This window comes from Aulonocara sp. 'chitande type north' Nkhata Bay, linkage group LG12 (genome assembly GCF_057382095.1).
Source record: "Aulonocara sp. 'chitande type north' Nkhata Bay isolate Kocher_YH1m ecotype deep benthic linkage group LG12, A_spYH_male_GT1.1, whole genome shotgun sequence".
NCBI lineage: Eukaryota > Metazoa > Chordata > Actinopteri > Cichliformes > Cichlidae > Aulonocara > Aulonocara sp. 'chitande type north' Nkhata Bay.
In genome coordinates this window covers 32,726,784-32,747,938 of record NC_141355.1, presented here as the reverse complement: position 1 = coordinate 32,747,938, position 21,155 = coordinate 32,726,784, and positions in this window count along the sequence as shown.

Genomic DNA, 21,155 nt, shown 5'->3' with positions numbered 1-21,155 from the left:
AACGGGAGTGTTGGAAATACTGAGAAAGAGACTTAATATCACTAATAGTGATAACAATGATGAAATCAAAGATCAAAAATGGAAAAAAACTCAAAACAATATACGATATCCAATATATTTTACCCTCTGGATTATTATAAAAATTTTTCCCCTTACTAATATCAGCTTTAAAGCTCTACATTAGTTTACATCCTTTATTTCACTTTGATGTCAACTTTCAGAATAGACAGAATAAATCAATTTGTTGTAGCTCACTGAAATGAACTAAATTGTTGATACCAGGCTAATTTATTTTGGAACAACAAAGTATGTAATGTCAAAATAATGATTGATAGCATATTGAAGTCTCATAGAAGGCTGCTTTACTGCTCTCAGAAACAAAATCACAGAAGTGAAACCTTTTAAAGATTTCAGCTTAGTGATGGATAACAGAGGACTCTTAAAAATTGCAAACCTTCCCGTCAGTGTTGCATACTGCCAAGAAAAATTGTACCTCTGTTCAAAGTCCAGCTAAAGAGCAGTGGAGGGTTACAGATGGTAATCACCTTAGTACTGTAGCCTGTCTCTGAGTCTCCATCTAATATGCAACACTGATGACTGATAATATATTATTGATGCTCCATCCTGGCTGATCTTGAAAGGCCAGGTTCGACCAGGCCTATCCATCTCATGGATATTTTAGTACTATTTCTCCCAGAATATGAGTACGGCACTTACAGAGCTCCGAATGATGAACAAATGAAGTGCATCTACTGCTATACTACTAGTGGGATTCACCCAGTGGTTCACTGTACAGATTGAAGCATTTATGCTATACTTAGCCCAAATAGTTATTTATATATATATATATATATATATATATATATATATATATATATTCTTGGATGTTGGAACGAACATCCAAGAATACATTGGGAAGATGGCCCCAGCTGACCGAGTGCTCAGTGAATACCTCAGGCAGCAGAAACCCAAGAAAGAGGAGGGAGACGAGGAACCATCATGGAAGGACAGGCCCCTGCACGGTATGTACCACCGGCAGATAGAGGAGGTGGCTGATATCCAGAAATCCTACCAGTGGCTGGACAAAGCTGGACTGAAAGACAGCACAGAGGCACTAATCATGGCAGCACAAGAACAAGCTCTGAGCACAAGATCCATAGAGGCTGGGGTCTATCACACCAGGCAAGACCCCAGGTGCAGGCTGTGTAAAGATGCCCCAGAGACAATCCAGCACATAACAGCAGGGTGCAAGATGCTAGCAGGCAAGGCATACATGGAACGCCATAACCAAGTGGCCGACATAGTGTACAGGAACATCTGTGCCGAGTATAACCTGGAAGTCCCGAGGTCAAAATGGGAGATGCCCCCAAGGGTGGTGGAGAATGACCGAGCTAAGATCCTGTGGGACTTCCAGATACAGACGGACAAAATGGTGGTGGCTAACCAACCGGACATAGTGGTGGTAGACAAACAGAAGAAGACGGCCGTAGTGATCGATGTAGCGGTTCCAAATGACAGCAATATCAGGAAGAAGGAACACGAGAAGCTGGAGAAATACCAAGGGCTCAGAGAAGAGCTCGAGAGGATGTGGAGGGTGAAAGTAACGGTGGTCCCCGTGGTAATCGGAGCACTAGGTGCGGTGACTCCCAAGCTAGGCGAGTGGCTCCAGCAGATCCCGGGAACAACATCGGAGATCTCTGTCCAGAAGAGCGCAGTCCTGGGAACAGCTAAGATACTGCGCAGGACCCTCAAGCTCCCAGGCCTCTGGTAGAGGACCCGAGCTTGAAGGATAAACCGCCCGCAGGGGCGTGCTGGGTGTTATATATATATATATATATATATATATATATATATATATCAAATCAAATCACTTTTATTGTCACATCACATGTGCAGGCACACTGGCACAGCACATGCGAGTGAAATTCTTGTGTGCGAGCCCCACAAGCAACAGAGATGTGCAAACACAACAACACAAACGAGCAAAATACAAGAATGGCCAACCTGAAACTAATAAATATATGTACAATATATAATAGTGTATGCATTTCTGGATGTGTATACTAAATATTTTCCTACGTGTGTGTGTGTGTGTGTGTGTGTGTGTGTGTGTGTGTGTGTGTGTGTGTGTGTACACATTTTTACAAATTAAATAGTAAAAAAATAAAATAAAATAATAATAATAATAATAATAATAATAATAATAATAAAATATATAAAATATACAGAGTTGAATATGTGCAAAACAAGTGGCATTTATATACAGTATGGAGTGCATAATGTTGAAGTTCCAGTAGTGAAGCTGAGGTGTCTATGACGTGTTCAGCAGTCTGATGGCCTGATGGAAAAAGCTGTCTCTCAGTCTGCTGGTACGGGACCGGATGCTGCAGAACCTCCTTCCTGATGGAAGTAGTCTGAACAGTTTATGGCTGGGGTGACTGGAGTCCTTGATGATCCTCCCCGCTTTCCTCAGGCAGCGCTTCCTGTAGATGTCTTGGAGGGAGGGAAGCTCACCTCCAATTATCCGTTCAGAGCACCGCACTACTCGCTGGAGAGCTTTGCAGTTGTAGGCGGTGCTGTTGCCATACCAGGTGGTGATGCATCCAGTGAGGATGCTCTCAATGGCACAGTGATAGAAGGTCCTGAGGATGCGGGGGCTCATGCCGAATCTTTTCAGTCTCCTGAGAAAGAAGAGGCGCTGCTGCGCCTTCTTCACTGTTTTGTTTGTGTGTACTGACCACGTAAGATCCTCAGCCAGGTGTACTCCAAGGAACCGGAAGCTGCTCACTCTCTCCACAGCAGCGCCGTTGATGGTGATGGGGGTGTGTACTTCTCTGCACCTCCGGAAGTCCACTATCAACTCCTTTGTCTTTGCGACGTTGAGGGTGAGATGGTTGTCTTGACACCAGTGGGTCAGGGCGCTGACCTCCTCCCTGTAAGCCGTCTCATCACCGTTGGTGATAAGACCCACCACTGTAGTGTCGTCCGCAAACTTCACAATGATGTTGGAGCTGTTAGTGGCTGTGCAGTCGTAGGTGTAGAGTGAGTACAGGAGAGGGCTCAGTACACACCCCTGTGGAGCACCAGTGTTCAGTGTGATGGGGGATGAGGTGATGCTGCCCAGTCTGACCACCTGGCGTCTGTCAGACAGGAAGCTAAGGATCCAGCTGCAGAGGGAGCTGCTCAGTCCTAGATCCTGCAGTTTCCTGTCCAGCTTCGAGGGAACGATGGTATTGAATGCTGAGCTGTAATCTACAAACAGCATCCTCACATACGTGTCTCTCTTCTCCAGGTGTGACAGGGCAGTATGTAGTGTCAGGGCTATGGCATCATCAGTGGACCTGTTGTGGCGGTATGCAAACTGTAGAGGGTCCAGTGAGTCGGGTAGTGCAGAGCAGATGAAGTCCCTGACCAGCTTCTCGAAGCATTTGCTTACGATGGGGGTCAGGGCTACAGGTCGCCAGTCGTTCAATGAGGAGATGGTGGAGGATTTGGGTACAGGGACGATGGTGGCCATTTTGAAGCAGGCTGGGACTACAGACAGAGAGAGGGAAAGGTTGAAGATGTGCGTGAACACTCCAGCCAGCTGAGCCGCGCATGACCTGAGGACGCGGCCGGGAATCCCGTCCGGACCAGTAGCTTTGCGTGCGTTCACCTTCCTGAAGCACTTCCGCACATCCTCCTCAGACACAGTGTGCGCACTGACGTCATCCGCGGTGCGCACACTGTCCGGTCTCATGGTGTTCGCTGTGTCGAATCTAGCGTAGAATACGTTTAGATCCTCACACAGAGAGGCCGTGGTCTGCGGTGTGCTGGTTTTCCCTCTAAAGTCTGTGATCGTGTTTAGTCCCTGCCACATACTCCGAGGGTTGTCAAACTGTTGTTCCACCCTGTCCCTGTACTCACGTTTGGCTGCTTTGATCGTCTTCCGGAGTTGGTAATGTGCGTGTTTGTAGTCCGATGTGTTCGCGGAGGCAAAGGCGGTGTTCCGTGCCGCGCGAACATCTCCGTTAATCCAGGGTTTTTGATTTGGGAAGGATTTGACTGTTCTGGATGGGACGACATCTTCCACGCATTTCCTGATAAATCCACAGACTGAGTCTGTGTATTCATCAATGTCTCTGGCGGCCACGTGAAACATTTCCCAGTCCGCGTGATCAAAACAGTCCCGCAGCGCAGACTCCGATTGGTCCGTCCAACAGTGCACCGCCCTCCGGGTTGGAGCTTCCTGTTTCAGCTTCTGCCTGTAGGCGGGCAGGAGCAGGATGGAGCAGTGATCTGATTGGCCGAATGGGGCGCGGGGGAGGGCTTTGTACGCATCCCGGAAAGAGGTGTAACAGTGGTCGAGTTGCCGGTTTCCACGTGTGTTGAAAAGGATGTGTTGATGGAGTTTTGGTGAGACTTTCTTCAGGTTTCCCTTATTAAAGTCTCCGGCTGTGATAAACGCTGCCTCTGGGTGTGCGGTTTCCTCGCTGCTGATCGCGCTGTACAGTTCCCTGAGTACACGGTCAGTGTCGGCTTGTGGGGGAATGTAAACAGCCGTAATAATCACTGCTGTAAATTCCCTCGGTAGCCAGAATGGCCGGCACTTAATCATCAGGTACTCCAGGTCCGGTGAGCAGAAGGATTTGACCGGGTGCACGTTCGCATAATCACACCAGCTGTTGTTGATCATGAAACACACACCACCGCCTCTGCTTTTCCCAGTAAGATCCTGTGACCTGTCCGCGCGGTGCACAGAGAACCCCGGCAGTTGTATTGCGGAGTCCGGTACTTTGTCCGATAGCCAGGTTTCTGTGAGGCAGATCACGCAGCAGTCCCGCATCTCTCGCTGGAATGAGATCCGTGCCCGAAGCTCGCACAGCTTGTTCTCCAGAGACTGCATATTAGCCAGTAATAAACTGGGTAACGGTGGTCTGTAAGTGCGCCGTCTCAGTCGAACCAGAACGCCAGATCTTCTCCCTCTGCGTCGGCGTTTGCGGCCTCCAGGGCCAGAGAACAAAGGCGTCTCAGGTGAGATGAATGGGGGGTCTGCAAACGGAGCGTCCGTGTTGCAAAACTTGAACTCCGGAAAGTTATAAGAAAGACCGTCTTTTATGTCCAGTAAGGTTTGTCGGTCGTACACAAGGAGACAAGTGCTGCTCGTGAAAAAATAAAGGAAAAGTAAAATTAAACACAGAAGAAAGCCGTTGCTTGGGGGAGCTCGCGACGAGGCTGCCATACTCGGCGCCATCTTGATTCTTGATTCTTCTATATAACACATAATATATTGTAGTATAACTACCATGCACGATCTGATATCGTCGTGTTGTTCCCAGATCATCATACTAAATGTTGTTCCAGGATCAACATTGCAAGTGACCAATCAGAATGTCGTGACATCATACTTTTGCGACTTCGGGGAAAATCGCCGTAAAACAAAAAACTGTACTTAAGCTGCGAGAAACCGCCTCTGTCCGCCAATCAACGGACTCTGACCGTAACCCTGACCCTTTAATAAACGCTGAGCAGAATTGATATTGTCCTTGCAACATTGGAATTTCATAAATGCACGAATGGCTTGGCGCGCCAAAGAATAACGTCACAAGAATGTGATTGGTCACTTGCAATGTTGAACCTGGAACAACAGTTTCATGATGATGTGGGAATAACACCAACACGACGATATCAGATCATCCCAACTACCATATGATTATACAGTATATACATTAAAACACATCCAAATCACCATCTGCACAAAATGCTGTCTGTGTGTGTATAAATATGTCTTTATGTAATGCAAAAGGTTGCATTTGACATGCAAAATGCCTGTCTTGCTTCTGGCAAAAGAGAATTGTGAACACCTGTTTTAACACAGGCTCGTGTGTTTCAGTGTGCGACACTACAGTATTTTATGGCTGCAAATCACTTGTAATCCCACTGCAGCACATTACAGTTCTGGTGAATCTGAAATAAATTTCAGACTCTAGACATGCTGGTGGGAATACTCTCACTGTTACTCTCTGCATATAAATTTTCAGCAATGGTGGAGGTTACAGCACTGAGAACTACCTAGGTGCAGTGTATTCAAGATAATCGGGTCATTGCATATAGTCCCCAATCCTTAAGCTTTCATTATACCAACAGTTTTTATAAGCACCATTCTTTCCATTCTTTCTGTAGCTTTGATCCATTTTTTTGTCGTGTTGAATTGCTGACAAGCTTTTTGTTTCACCACCAGACGTGTGTCCTTGTGTGCCGTTGATTCACTGCATAGAAAGTAGATGATTTTACAGCATGTGCAATGAAAATAGGCTGAAAAGAAGTCTGATGTCTGGAGACAGTATTCAAGTTTATGTCTGCCAAAAGCAGAATCTAAGACTACATCTAAAGCTGTGTGAAGGTCATGGCAAGTAGTGTAATTAATTGACCAGAAACGGAGATGGATGAAGAAGTGTTATCTTTATATTAACCTACATGGTTATAAACATAGAATACACAGCACTAAGAATACATTCAGACATCAGGTATAAATATATCTTTTTAACAGTTTAACTACCAAAGGATCAGTAAGGTTCATGGACTTATTTGAAAAATATATCTGTTGACATGCAGAAATAGTGTTTCATGCAGCTGCGTATCAAAATTGGTCTATAAATCTGCTTATTTGTACGTCGAGGGCAGATCCCACACAGTCAGAAACCATGAAGGGTAAGCCACAACCACTAACACCTCTGTCCCTCTGGTGTTGTCTTTTGTTTGTTCTATAACCCTCCATTTGTTATTTAGCTACAGCCAGAGCCACTCTGAGCTAATGTATGAGACTTAAACTCTCATTTGTTGCACAAGTTTGTTTTTGTTCTTTAGGCAAAATCCAATAAAAGAGGATTCACTCATGAAAGAGAGGGAGTTTATTTCACCCAGTTGAGTGCTAAAACGCCTCTTCACTTATACAATTGAGATTTTTCACTTTCGTGTAAGGTATGCCACTAAGCCTAACTTGTAATGAGTTTTGGGAAACAGGAAGGAGAAATATTTGATTTGCTCCTATTAAACAGAGTTTATTGATAATTTAACAGTTTATGCCACTAATCTAGGACATCCTGGATCCTCACTCAAAAGCTTCCATCAACACTAGTCAATCCTTTTCTCCCATTTACCGCAACTGTCTCCTTAACATCCTTCCTTTATCAACTCTCTTGTCTATATACCAGCCCACTCATTTCCTCTTCTTATCTTTAGCATCCTAATTGTTTGCTATATTTATTATAAATCATACAGGCAAAGTAATCCATCAAGTAAGCATCCCGTCCTGTTCCCAACAGTGCCCCTTGATCAAGCTGTTTATCTCTCCCATGTTAAACAAGGTCAGTGTAAGTCATGAGACAAAATATTGTCTTTATCTGTGCCCAAATGAGTAATTAAATAGCTTGTATTGTGTGTGTGTGTGTGCGTGTGCGTGTGTGTGTGACATATTGTGTCTCCCGGAATAGGACCTACCACAAAAGTTATGTACTTATGTCTGTCTGTCTGCCTGTGGATATATTTCATAAACACAGTATCAGAATCAGGCATTACACAAAACATAGTCACACAACTTTACAAGTGTGTAGTGCAGATAAAAAAAGGCCAACATCAAAGATGGGTGGAGCTTGAGCAATGAGTACCGAGGATTGATGTACTAATAATTACAAGATTCTGACAGTTGAATACTCAGGTGTCAATAACAACATTCATTGCTGCTGGTATGAGCTCATTGCAAGATTGTCTTTAATTGACCCTGTACCTAATCATGCCATATATATTTTTGGCAACATCATTTGGCGGGTTTTTAATAATGGCCCTCAACTGTTTCACTGTGTATAATAGATTTGAAAAGGTTTCTAGAGACACCCCTTTAGCTCAGACAATCACAATGCTCTTCAAGATAATTTATGAGAGCTTGTGAACAATTCCTTAAACTGCGGTCAACCTTTGAGAACCACAGATATGCTTCAGAGCTGCTCTTTGACTGCAGACACACTCATAAAGCAGTGTCACTACATCTTTCTTTCTGATTAATCTCTGTGTATAAAAGACCTATTATGTCTGTGCCGTATCCTGACCTAAGCTCTCCATTGACCTTGTAGTTGATTATGTGTCGCATGCTCCAAAAGCCCGCAAAGGTAGGGTGAGTAATTGCATTATGTTAGTGTTATTAATCCTGCGTAACATTACGGCTTTATTAATCAGATATTTACATTGTGTACCCCAAATATAGCACTGCATCCACACAAATTTCAGGTTTAAATGATGCTGCTGCTGTATTACAAATCTATTATTGCTAATGGATAATGTTTTCATTGTCTTCCAGTTTTCCTATAATCCCAACTTCTGTTATTTCCATGCTTGCCCACTGCATAATTAACAACTAAAGATTTATTTTCAGAGATTAACTTTCTATAAATAGAAGAAGATAACACTTGCTAATCTTTCAGTTAAATAACAAGCGAAAGCAGCTGATTATCCTGGCTTAGCAAAACTACCGTTAAAAGTTGACTATTGGCTTTAATATTAAATATATGGAAAAAGTGGTATGACAAAAGCAATTAAAGACAACAGAAAGCTGGTTCTAGTCTTGAAAGGGAAGAGGCTGTTATCAGTGACAACACCCTACATGCATCCCACTTTGCTAGGTCTGCATGACATAAGTCTCCAACTGACAGTCGTTGTTGTTTTCAGGGTTCCTGCTTGGAGACTAAGTATTGATTTCCTTCCTGTGCTCCTTGCAGAAGTAATATACAGTTATAATCTAATTGGTGTGCAGGAACTTTGGGGAACTATATCTACTGAGACATGTGTTATGTATTATTGCCACCTTCACACTAAGCTTCACAGTGACCTGGTGTCAGTTATCTACACTGCTGACATAGCACCTTTGAGTAAACACATTCTGAGAAAAGGTAAAAAAAAAAATATATATATATATATATATATATATATAAAAAACTGTCAAAAAGGTTTTTAGGTCACTAATAGAAACACAAAGTTATGAAAAATAAAGTTAGAAAGACTATTGGAGAGTGAGGTCCAAAAGTGATAAGCCATTATTGACAATTTTTCAATAAAAATATAAAAGTTTCACATGAACAAGAGGTGCCAATAGAGATTCTATATACATGTTATTGCAAAAACAAAATGTGCTTGGCACCACAGTGCATTTAACTCACAATTTTGAGTGCAAAAGCTGCCAGACAGGACAGAAATTCATGAATAATAAAATAAATACATACATTTTATATGTATTGTAAATATTACCATGCAAGTTTAAAAATGCATTTTGGAAAATGACTTTGAGTGCACTATATGTATCTTTTTTTATTTGTTGAAGAAAATCCTTCTCTGTAAAAGCCAGAGGGTATGGCATAGTCTCTGAACAATGGTATGCTAATGCTATTTGGTCAGGTTGGAGCTGAAGTGGTGCAGATGTCCATCTTCAGAGCAGCAAAACGCCCCCAGACTTCAATAACCGCTCTACCATGTTTCACTATGGGTATGAACAACTATGGTAATATTCTCTCTCCTGTTCTTTTTCTTTATATTATATACAAATTTCAGTTACTGCAATAAACTTCATATTTCAATAAAAAGGACTTCTTTCCTGTATACTCACATGCATATTGTCATAGTCCATACCAAGCAGCTTTAGAAGAGGTTTACAGACCACTGTTCATCCTGTGAGACACCTACCAGACAGCCTTTATTTGGCAGGAGTTCAAGTCTTACATTCTTTATTTAGTAAATTCTGTTTATATGTGGTGGATTTGCTCTCCTATTTCTAAGTGTAGAAAGCTTTATGTATTGATCTTATGATGGTGTGGTCACTTCTGGTCTCCCTGTTTATACTTTGGATACTGCTGATCCAGTGTGTTAGAGTGTTATATTTTGTCCTTTAAAAAACATCATTGATTGTGTGATGCTAATCCTGCTTAGCAGAGAATGCTATCAAAACTTGCTAAAAGTTCATTGCTGACTTGTTGCAGATTCAAATTCTTTATAAATCCTGACTTCTTGTTTTTTTATTTTTTGAAATTCTCCTACTTTGTGTGTTAAGTTTAACAGATAGAGGATCCAAATACAGTTTTGAGCTTATTTCAAAAACACCCAGAAGTCCATATGTCAAGGCAGGGAGTGCACAGGCAGGACAAACAGACACTCAGGTGTATTGGTAAACATAGTTTTTTCTACATGTTTTGGTATTCACATGTAAACAGCATTTAGAAAACTGCAAATGTAGCAGAAAGGGAAGGGCATGGCCCTGTACTATGAAATGATTTCAACATTGCAAGAGTATCTTTCCTTTATCTGGCTCCACTTACTTTAACATTAGTGATCAGGATCAGTGATCACATGAAGCTGGTTATCAGCTCGCTAAGTTGACCCAAGGTTTTCTCTGTGTGCTATCATGAAAGGGGTAGCATTGGTAGGATGTGACCAATCACATTTAAGGAAAAGTGTACTGGCCGCAAAACAACTGATTTTACAAAGGAAGATAAAACTACAGTGTGAAGATGTTAAACAGGTAATGCAAACTGAAAGCAACACAGCTTCTGCAGACAAAGCAGCAGAGTGAATGTGTGTGACAATAAAATCAGTGCATAATGAGTTACGCTATGTTGACACTTCAGGTCTTAATGCTCAATTCCGATTTTTTGATCAAATCCAATTTTTTTGTCTGCTTGTTCACACTACAAATAAAATGTGACAGCAAATGCGCTCTAGTGTGAACCCTCAAAGTGGCCCGCATGCGCAAAAGAAGACGTCACACACAACCTGGATGTGTGGCTATTCTGAGGTTGAAAAGTTTTTCAGTAGCATTTAATAACTTCGCATTTGTCTTTGTGCTAAATCCTGTGTCATAGAGATGGAGTACGACAACCAAAGTTCACCAAAGCCAGACCTCCTTTGCTTTAGTTGGATTAGAAGAACCTAAAACCTCAATTAGAGGGTATTACGACAGTGGTTATCAACTTTCCCTATTAACCTGGACCTCCTGCTTCTCAGTCTCTGTGTGGTGTTATTTCACAGGTCATATGACTCTTTAACCTGCTTTTGTGGATGGCACTGTGTTCACACACAATAATTTCTGGAAGTGGTAGACTGATCCCTGGTTTTTATTATTTTAAGTGATGCTTAAAGATCTGAAAAGGAGCCTATATTGGTTTTCATCCTTGGTCTTTAGACCCAGATTTCTCAATTTTTTTGGGAATCCTTTGATGATATTATATAATGTAAATGGTGAGTAATTCAAAGGCTTTGCAATTTTACTTTTAGTAATGTTATTCTGAAATTGTTCCACAATTTATAGACACAGTTTTTGTTTTGTGTTGGGGTTTTTTGCAGATTGTTGAATCTGTGCTGATCTGTACCCCTGAGAAACCCTTCCTCTAAGATGCTCTTTATATAACCAACGAGTCATTTTAGTTATCTGTTGCCATTTAACCTAGTTGTAAAATGTTCCTCCAGCTGTTTAACTAATACTTACATTTACAGCTTTTTATTGTTTTTATCCCAATTTTTCAGACATGTTGCTGCCATCATATTCAAATTAGCCAGTAATGTTTAGTGTAGACCCTGCAGGTAAAGTCCTGGGCTTTGAAGATAAAAACGTCTCCGGGGCCTGATGCGGAATATCCCTGACAGCACTATACATTAGTTAATATGGAGCTTGTTAATCTACAGACTATATTTCAAAGAAAAGAGAAAAAACAGAAAAAAAATCATTTGATTGAAATTTATTTAATTAAAGTAATTGAGATTCATAGTATTTTGAGTAGCCTCGGAACCAAAACTAAATCATACTACTTAAATTCACTGTGTAGTGCAGACAAAATCAACACATCTACAGAATTGCACACACATAAACATTTGACACTCAGATGAAGAGCTGGACCAAGAAATAGGCTACCTTTATTGTGTATTCATCCTGGGGACCAAACAAATTGCATCAAATGCCAGGTTCACCCAAGGGCCGCTGTCTTCCAGATGTATATTCTTCATCCAAGGGCAGTGTGAAAGAAACTATGTGCTGCTGGCTGTTTATATCTTCTTAGCTGTGAGTTTTCAGAACTATATAAATATATGTGTGTATGTGAGTGTGTATAACTATTTTCATTGTCATACCCTTGCACTTGTTGATGTATCGAGGAATGTTAAGTCATTATGTCATTTTGTGTGGCTTAATGCACTTCACAATACAGCTAAGCCAGTAATAATCTTCTACCAAACAGCAAATTTTTTTTAAACATCCTGTTGAAGCTTGCTTCAATCGACTTAAAATGTTCAGGTCAATCAGGCTATGATCCGCTGTTTTTCTACAAACGCTGTGATTCTTCTTTTACCCTCCATTCAGCCATGTGTTGTAGCAGCAGCCCATCTCGCTGTGAAATGTTATCACTAGACCCTGGTCTTCATCAGACTGAATGAGCCCAGTAGAATCAATGCACTTAAACTAGATCACTTTACCCTGCCTTGCACATAATGGCCTGATAGGTGGTTTCATAGAGCACTCAGTCTCTGGAAGTGTGTCTTATAAGAAAGACAGAGTGTATGTTTGTGTTTAGGGTAAAATATGCTGCGTGAGTACATGACTGTTTTCATGCATGCGACAAATCAGCTACTTAAAATGAATGCCATGAAGACTTAAAGTTAATGGTCCTTAAGGACTGCTTGGATCCTGTAATATAGCACCAACATCACTGCATTTAACCCTTGATTAAGGTTTGTGTGCCTACATAAATTAAAAGAATGAAAGCCATCATTTATCCTTGTGTTTTTCAACACATCCAGATCTCACAAAGTCATCTTAGCAGCACATCTCCTCTTGTCAATTAAAATGCAAGCTAATCCTTTAAACCAAACAGATTCACATCATGGATCCAGAGACACACAAAGGGAATAGGACCCCTCTCGGAGAGGACGGTATTTACTGTGGTGCCTTTGCCACATCCCTTTTTAATTAACACCGGGAAGTGGTGCAGAGAGGTTGCAGGGGTGCTGGTAGGTAGTTGGGTGTTTTCAGCAGCCAGCTGATAACCCTCTGCCCAGGGGTCTGCACAGTCAACAACAGGACATGCCAAAGGTCTTCTAGACAGCTCAGTGAACCCAGCCTGTGTTCCAGCCCCAGGCCACCACTCTTCTGGGCAGAGCAGGAGGAACAGAATCATGAGCCTGGCAGCAGAGACAGAGCTAGCAGCCACAGCATTCAGCCTTTTCTCTGCCACCCAACATGAGCCAGGAACACGTGAGAGGTAAAGCTGTGTAACACTGGAAAGGAGGGAGGGTAGAAACTAGAAAGGAGATGGAAAGAGAGATAGGTAGATAAGTGCTGTAGATTTAAAAAAAAAAGTGTTTGCAATGGAAAGCTCTTAGAGGAGCTGTGCACCTTTAAGCGGATGTACAGAGGCATCTTTGCAGCACCAGCTGCTTTTCTTTCTGCTCACCACTCTGCAAACTTGGCAGCAAATTTAAGAGCCATGTTTTGATCACCTCTGGCTTACTGTCTGTCTTCTCAGAAATAACATTTTCATTTTTTTAAAGGTGTGAATAACTGAATATGTTGTCACAGGAGGATGCCCACCGCTGCCATTGTTTCCACTATCTCAGCTCCGCCAACCTGTGCTTGTTAGTGTGATCACTGCCCCTTAGGTGTTTCTGTACATAATATATCTTTTCACTGCAATTAACTGCCGCAGGCCCACCGTAGGAACTTAGAGGGATGTCCCCTCCGCAGAGCTTTTACCCTGGGGAGTTGATGTAGGAGTGAGATGAAAATAAAAATGCAAAAGAAGAGAGCAGTAAGTACATAGAGAGGGAGGAGAGAGAAAGTGGGAAAGCAGCGTGCCAAAGCTTCCCACCCACCGCTCGTGTCTATAATCTCTCGGGAAAGAGCTAACTATCAGGGAAAGAGTTGTGTTGTGAGGAGTGCTGACAGCTTCGTCTCTTCTGCCCCCTACTGCAAAGGAAGTGTTGATAGAAGAAGATTTCAAAGAGAAGGGGAAAAAAGTGTGGATGTCTAAATGTCTAGGTTGCTCCTCTGGAAGCAGAAATTGTGTCTATACATCACATTTGCTAGATTAAACCATATGAATCTTTAGAGAGCAATAACAATTTAGTGCTCCATGGATTTATCAAAATATACCATCACTAGAGGTTGCTGACTGATAACAGTGAGTCAGTAATTGAGCTACCATTGGAATACCACCAGTCTTCGATTTTCAGGTGGTTATCAGTAAAGCAAATCAAAAATAAAATATGTTGTTTTGCCGCTCACTTGCAAAGGTTGTTTTTCACCCAAAATGTCCATCATAATCTATTTTATTACATATATCTATTATATTATATTAAAAAATCTTGGGCAGTTGCCAGTGTGCTGTGTTGTTTGTCTTCTTACAGTATATTTGTCCTCTACAAACATAACCTCTGTTTCATTCTTTTGTTTCTCTCTGCAAGGTAAAGCATGGATCTGCTATATCTTTAATGTCCCTGAACACTTTTTTAGCCTTTTATTATTCACAGTGTGAACTTACATAAACTTTCCTTTACAATAAACAGTTTGGTTAATTTCAGTTGTCGTTGTTTTTGTTGGATGGTTCCTCACCCTGGTTTGAAGTTAACTGGAGCTGATTTAGAAAAAGCCACATGGACTCTTTCTGTCAAGTCACTTCGACGTCATAGTTCATATCATGGATTTTCTTTAAGTCTTGGATTCATATTGTATTCCACCATATTGAGCTATATAGCATCATAACATAGCATATTTTATGTATTTCTTGTGTTTAATTTTTAAACAATTTTAAATTGTTGTAAGGAATTTCCCAGGACACTGGCGATCTCCTAGCAATGGTTGGTCGCAAAGAGGGTGCTGCTTCACCAAAAACATCCTTGAGACCGTTGTTGTCATTAGCGATCACCAATTAGTAATCGTGGTAATCTGCATGACTGGGGCTTAGCAATCGATTTCATAGTGACTGCCATTAACCTCTAGCAAGCAGTTGCAACAGGTTGGCAAACGTTCATTTTTCCCTAGCAAGGTGGTTGCCAACTGGTTTCTATGCATGTGTGATGGACAGAGATGGGCAGTAACGCATAATCCGATTACTTTTTTCAAGTAACGAGTAAAGTAAGGGATTACTATTGTAAAAACGTTAATTAGATTACCGTTACTTTACCGTAGGAACACTGTGTTACAGCGTTACTAAAACCGTGATTTTTTTTGTGAGAATGTCTCATGACAGTGACGTAAGCAAGTGCGACGTTCGTGGCAACAGCTGTGTGCAGATCAACAATGGATAATATATCGAGTGCGGGAGAAAGTATGAGCAGCGTTTAAAGCGTGGAAGTACTGACCTTACTTTGAGTTTGATTCCATAAAAAGTGACAAAAACATTAGCGTCCGTTGTGCGTGGGAAGAAAACTTACAAGCAAGGGCCGAGTGTGCTACGACGTAATGAGAAATTCACAGAGAAACTCGCGGATTCTTCCACTGACCACTGCGGCACACCTGCACCAGGGTAAACCTTCGCCTACCCCACTCCTGCTTTACAGGTGAAAATAGAGCAAAAGGACTGCTAGTCTTTGACTTTATTTTCTGCTGTGTTTTACTTGCATCTATTTGAAAGAGTGAGTGTAAACACAAAAAAAATAAATACATTTTATGTGCTGGAATGTGCAGAAAATAGGTTTAAATATTAAACAAATTTCTTCCAGTCAGAGGATGTTGCATATAATTAAATTTTTGCTTGATGCATAAAGTTAAAAGATTAAAACTAATAAAACAAGTTTTAAAGAGGGACTTTTCCATTTGATTACATTTTGTATGATGGATTATGTAAAAAAAAAAAGTAGAACTGGGCTGAAAGATCTATTGCTTTATCACCTATTCAGGTTGTAAATTGTGGTTTTAAAAAGTAACTAAGTAATTAATTACTTTTGAAAATAGGTAATCAGTAAAGTAATGGGATTACTTTTTGGGGAAGTAATCAGTAATTAGTTACTGATTACTTTTTTCAAGTAACTTGACCAACACTGGTGATGGAGGCCTTATTTTATCTTATTATCAGTGATGGGAATAACGGCGTTACAAGTAACAGCGTTATTTTTTTCAGTAACGAGTAATCTAATTACTATTTCTATCATTACAACGCCGTTGCCGTTACTAACAAGAAAATGCGGGGCGATCGCGTCACTATTTTTCATCAAACAGACGGTTGAAGCTGTCTTCAGCTTACCGCATCTTATATCAGTTGCATGGAAGTAGCTGTAAGTAATCTGGGCGCTACAGCTTTAAGCAGCTGCGTGCGATCCCGCGGACGGCAATCACTTTCTGCCCGACGATCACTTTTTGGCACAACACCTGGAGCAAAGGGGGCAAAACAATCTCATGAGTGCTGCTGTTTGGCTGAGGAGGAATAAAGTAGTCGCAGTAAGCCAATCACATGATCACTTCAAGATGACAAAGCAACAAGGTGATATATACCAGTTTTTAAATTATGTTGATAGCCCACGTAAAACCAGATAATAAACAATATATACTCTGTGTTTTTTCCTGAATAGTTTAGTCACGTTTGCTGTCTAAGGACAGTGCTAGCAAGCACTCTCTGCTTATGACCAAAAAATACAAAAACAAAACAAAAAACACGTGTTGGTGGAAAAATGCACCATGTCGACCAATCAAAAATGATATGGCAACATGACATTTGGTTATTAAGGAAGAGGGGGAAGTTTTAGGAGTGACGGCGAGAGAGGGAGAGAGAGAAAGAAAGACAGCAGAAGAAGAGAGAGCGCGAGTTTTGAGATGTGACAGATTTGTGACGTTTAGCGTGTTTGAAGTGTGTAGTTCATGTGTTGTCTTGTGTAGTTAGTGTGTAGTGTTGTGGATAGTGTTGTGTGTCAGAGCAATGAGGTGACTGCTGTCTGCAGGTATCAGGATGTGTTGTTCTCCTTTATAGTGGACAGAAATTATTTTTTTGGAGTGGCACAAATAATTTGTGTGGCATCTTATTTAATGCAGAACAGCTGATTGTTATGTAAATAGTTTGAAATGGTTATTTAAAAAAAGGGGGTAAAAGGTAAATGGCTGCAAATGACTTTGTTGTTTGCAAAAATTTATATTTGCATTTTTTATTATTATTATTTTTATTAATCCTTTATTTATCCAGGTAAAAAATCTCATTGAGATTAAAAATCTCATTTCCAAGAGAGACCTGGTATCATAGCAACAAAAGTCACATACCACATAGGTATATAACATTTAAAGTTATGAAATATGATTCATTAAACATGTTTGTGGTTGTTACAGTAAAAATATCACTTTTTCTACTCGAATTTGTTTTTTGTGTGATTTTAGGTACATTGTGTTAATACAGTATGTCAAAATGAAAACATAACTGTAAATTCAGACACGTGAGGATGTGCTGAAAGGGATGATACCAAACAAGGCAAAGTAAATAGTTTTTAAAGGTGAAATGTAGAGGTAAAATCAAAAGTAGCGAAAAATGACTAATTATACCCTGGACCCCAGAGGATTAAACATTTTTTTAAAAGTAACACAATAGTTACTTTTCAAGTAATTAAGTACTTTTAAATGGTAAATGGCCTGTATTTGTATAGCGTGTTTTACTAGTCCCCCCTAGGGACCCCAAAGCGCTTTACACACTCAGTTACACACACATTCACACACTGGTGGAGGCAAGCTACAGTTGTAGCCACAGCTGCCCTGGGGCAGACTGACAGAAGCGAGGCTGCCATATTGCGCCATCGGCCCTTCTGGCCAACACCAGTAGGCAGTAGGTGAAGTGTCTTGCCCAAGGACACAACGACCGAGACTGTCCGAGCCAGGGCTTGAACCGGCAACCTTCCGATTACAAGGCGAACTTCCAAATCTTGAGCCACGATCTCCAGCCGAGATTTTAGAATCTTGTAACTCAGTTGCTAACTCAGTTACTTTTTTGAAGAAGTAACTAGTAACTATAATTAATTACTTTTTCAAAGTAACTTGCCCAACACTGCTTATTATACAGTATTGGTAATTGAACAAGTTTTATCTAACACGTCTCCACTGTACTAGAGCACTTAAAGCACTTTATACACCATGCCTCATTCATCCATCACACAAATTGATAGAAACACTTTTTCACACACAAGTGCTTTCTATTTAACATTCACTCTTGAAGAACAACTTGGGGTATCTTCCCCCAATGGTACTTTGGCGTGCAGACTGGAGGAGCCAGGAATTGTACAACCAACCTTCCAGTCAGTGGATGAACTGCTTTACGTCCTGAGCTACAGCCGCCCCAATTAAATAATATTATGTAAAAATGGGCTGAACATTTAAATTACCCTGCAAATAACTGACAATTAAATTAATTTCTATCTTACAGATAGAAAAAGTTAAAGCCGTTTAACTGTAATATCTGAATCACCAGTTAATCTAACCCTACTAAGTGGGCATAGGTGTCTGAATGGTTGCCTGTCTCTCTGTGTTAACCCTGCAATAAATTGGTGAGAAGTGGAGGGTGTACCATGCCTCTCGCAACTGGGATAAGCTCCATCCCCGCCACCACACATCTCCACATCCACAACCCTGAATTTGACAAGCAGAATTTAATAAATGTATGGCTGCATCTTTGTAGTAAACAAAACCCTAATTTTAAGTTTTGTTCAAAATGTGGGACTTGAGTCATCCACAATCCACAGCACAGAAACTGTGGGTGCCGAACTTTGTAATATAAAAATATTTAGACAGGTAATAGGATATATGGTGCCTGTTTTAGAACATAATGGAGATTATATAATACAACTGGGTTTCATTTTAAGACCTAACACCTGATGTATTTTCAGGAGTTTTTTTTTCCTTTTTTTCTTTCTCCGTTGCTGTATATTTGTAATAAGTGGATTTTCCAAACCAATAACACACACTGTGAGTCACTTCTTGAATATACCAGTTGACACAATTGATGTATTTTTCTCCTTATTGTTGCTAAGTGCTTGTTCAAAGGAAATCATTGGGTTTCTCTCTAACATATTGTAAGGTCTTGACCTTTTGTGTGAAGGGCCTTGAGATGATTTTTTATTTTATTTTTTCTTTTTTTTGTGAATTGGCACAAATCTAATAAGTGAATGGAATTAAATAAACTATTTTAGGAGATATTTTTCATTCAGAACTTGTGCTAAAAGAATCACTCTGGTCCCCACAGTTCAGGAAACTACTATGGCATATGAAATATAGAGTATGTGCTAACTAAAACAAGAACTGGAGTATTTTCTAAGAAAAACGTGTAATTAGACTTTAATATACACGTCATCCTCAAATTCATATGTCAAAAGTTTGTTTGCTTGGGAGTTTTCTTTTTATGACATGTGCTTCTCACCAGCTGTTGTCTCCATCTCATGGGCCACATGTCCTGAAAATCAAACTCCCATTTATCTGCTAATTGCTGTGACAAGTTGTTCTATTTTATTATCTTCATTTGCCCTCCACATTTCTTTGTGCTGTATATTGTCTGTTATTTTAGCGATATAGTTAATGTATGCAGAACCATTCACAATAAGTCACAGTGGAATACGTTTGCAAATTAAAACAATTTAGCAGCAGTGTGCTAGTCCACATGGGGTGATTTAACAATAATTCAGCTTGACTTTGAGAAGGTTAAAATACAACCCCACCCACTTCGCAACTGCCCACCACCACCCATGCTTAAGCAGTCGATGGGGAGCATCCATGAGGAGTGACGGTGGGGGCTGGCTGTTACCAATCCCACCCTACAGTCCTGCAGAATATTGGCTGTCAAGCAACAGACATGCTATCAATCATTTGCAAAGTCACACCCAATGTGAAGGATACCAGTCCTCCTTAAGCCTCATGGCTGTGACAAGGCAGCAGTTGCATACAGTTTGACATTGCAGTGCTGTAAGTTGAGATTAATGGACACTGAGTGTATGTACTTTAAAGGGCACCAGATAACAAAAATATATAAATAAATGTTCTGACCTAAGGGGGATGAAACAGTCTTTAGTGAGTGGGTGTGCAGAAAAAGTGGGCTTTGATCCTTCTGTACCTCTGTGGAGAAGATTAACAGCGAAGATACAATGGCAAAAAATTAAGCGCTAAGACACGATGCAAGCTGGGATCCACTTAATAGGCTCTGCTTCTTGGCATGTTTTCATGATCATGCATTATACTTTATGCCTTTTTCTCTGTTCCCTCTTGAGAATTTGGCATTGTCCAAAATATAACATGAAAAATACTGTCTGCTACTTGCAGATTCAGTTCTGTATTTTTCTACTTTGCACTGAAGTCCACGTACAAAGTCTTATGTGGATTCCTTCGGAATCTTTTTTTTTCTCTTGAAACTTTGACAAACCAATTCTATTATTTGAAATTCTCTTAAAGTCAGAGAAAAGGATCTGAAGCCTTGATGTTTTAGTCTTTGCAACAACTCTCAGTTCTCCAACTGTCACTTGATGCTGTTTTTGCTTTGGGATATTTTAGCTACAAAATAATGGCTCAGAAACAGCAGTTCAGGAACTCACTGTAGCAAGAAATACTCAACTGTGACACCATCTAAAAACTTAGCCGTTTTTGTCAGTAAGCCTGCCATTTAATCTCCCACTCATGTCCATTACAGAGTCCCAGCCAAAATACAGTATATTTAAATGCATCACTCCCTCTGCTAAAAACAAATCCAAGCTATGTGCAGTATACATTTTCTCATGTGTTTTACTGTATCAAGGGATTCCAGGACGCCGCTGTATTATTATTTTTGATCCTTGGGACTAGCAATAGATTGTTCTGGATTTAGATGTGATCGGATACTTATAGGATTTATCAAGCTTTCACAAGCTGCTCTCTACTAACACAGCCATGGTTCAAATCACAGCTCTGTGTTTGCAGCTCTAACAAAGGACATCATGTAATGCACATCTTTGCCAAATCCATGGACACTGTCAGTTGGCACATCTTGTGCAATGAACTCTAATCCCCGTCAAAAGCCACTCTGTTTTTTGAGGCAATGCGGGGAAGTTGTCCACCAAAACATCCTGATTATGGTTTAAGACCAAGAAATGCTTAAAAGTGAAGATTCAGTGTATTATAAGAGGATTTTGATTACCTAAGAAAAACTACATGTGCAGAGAAA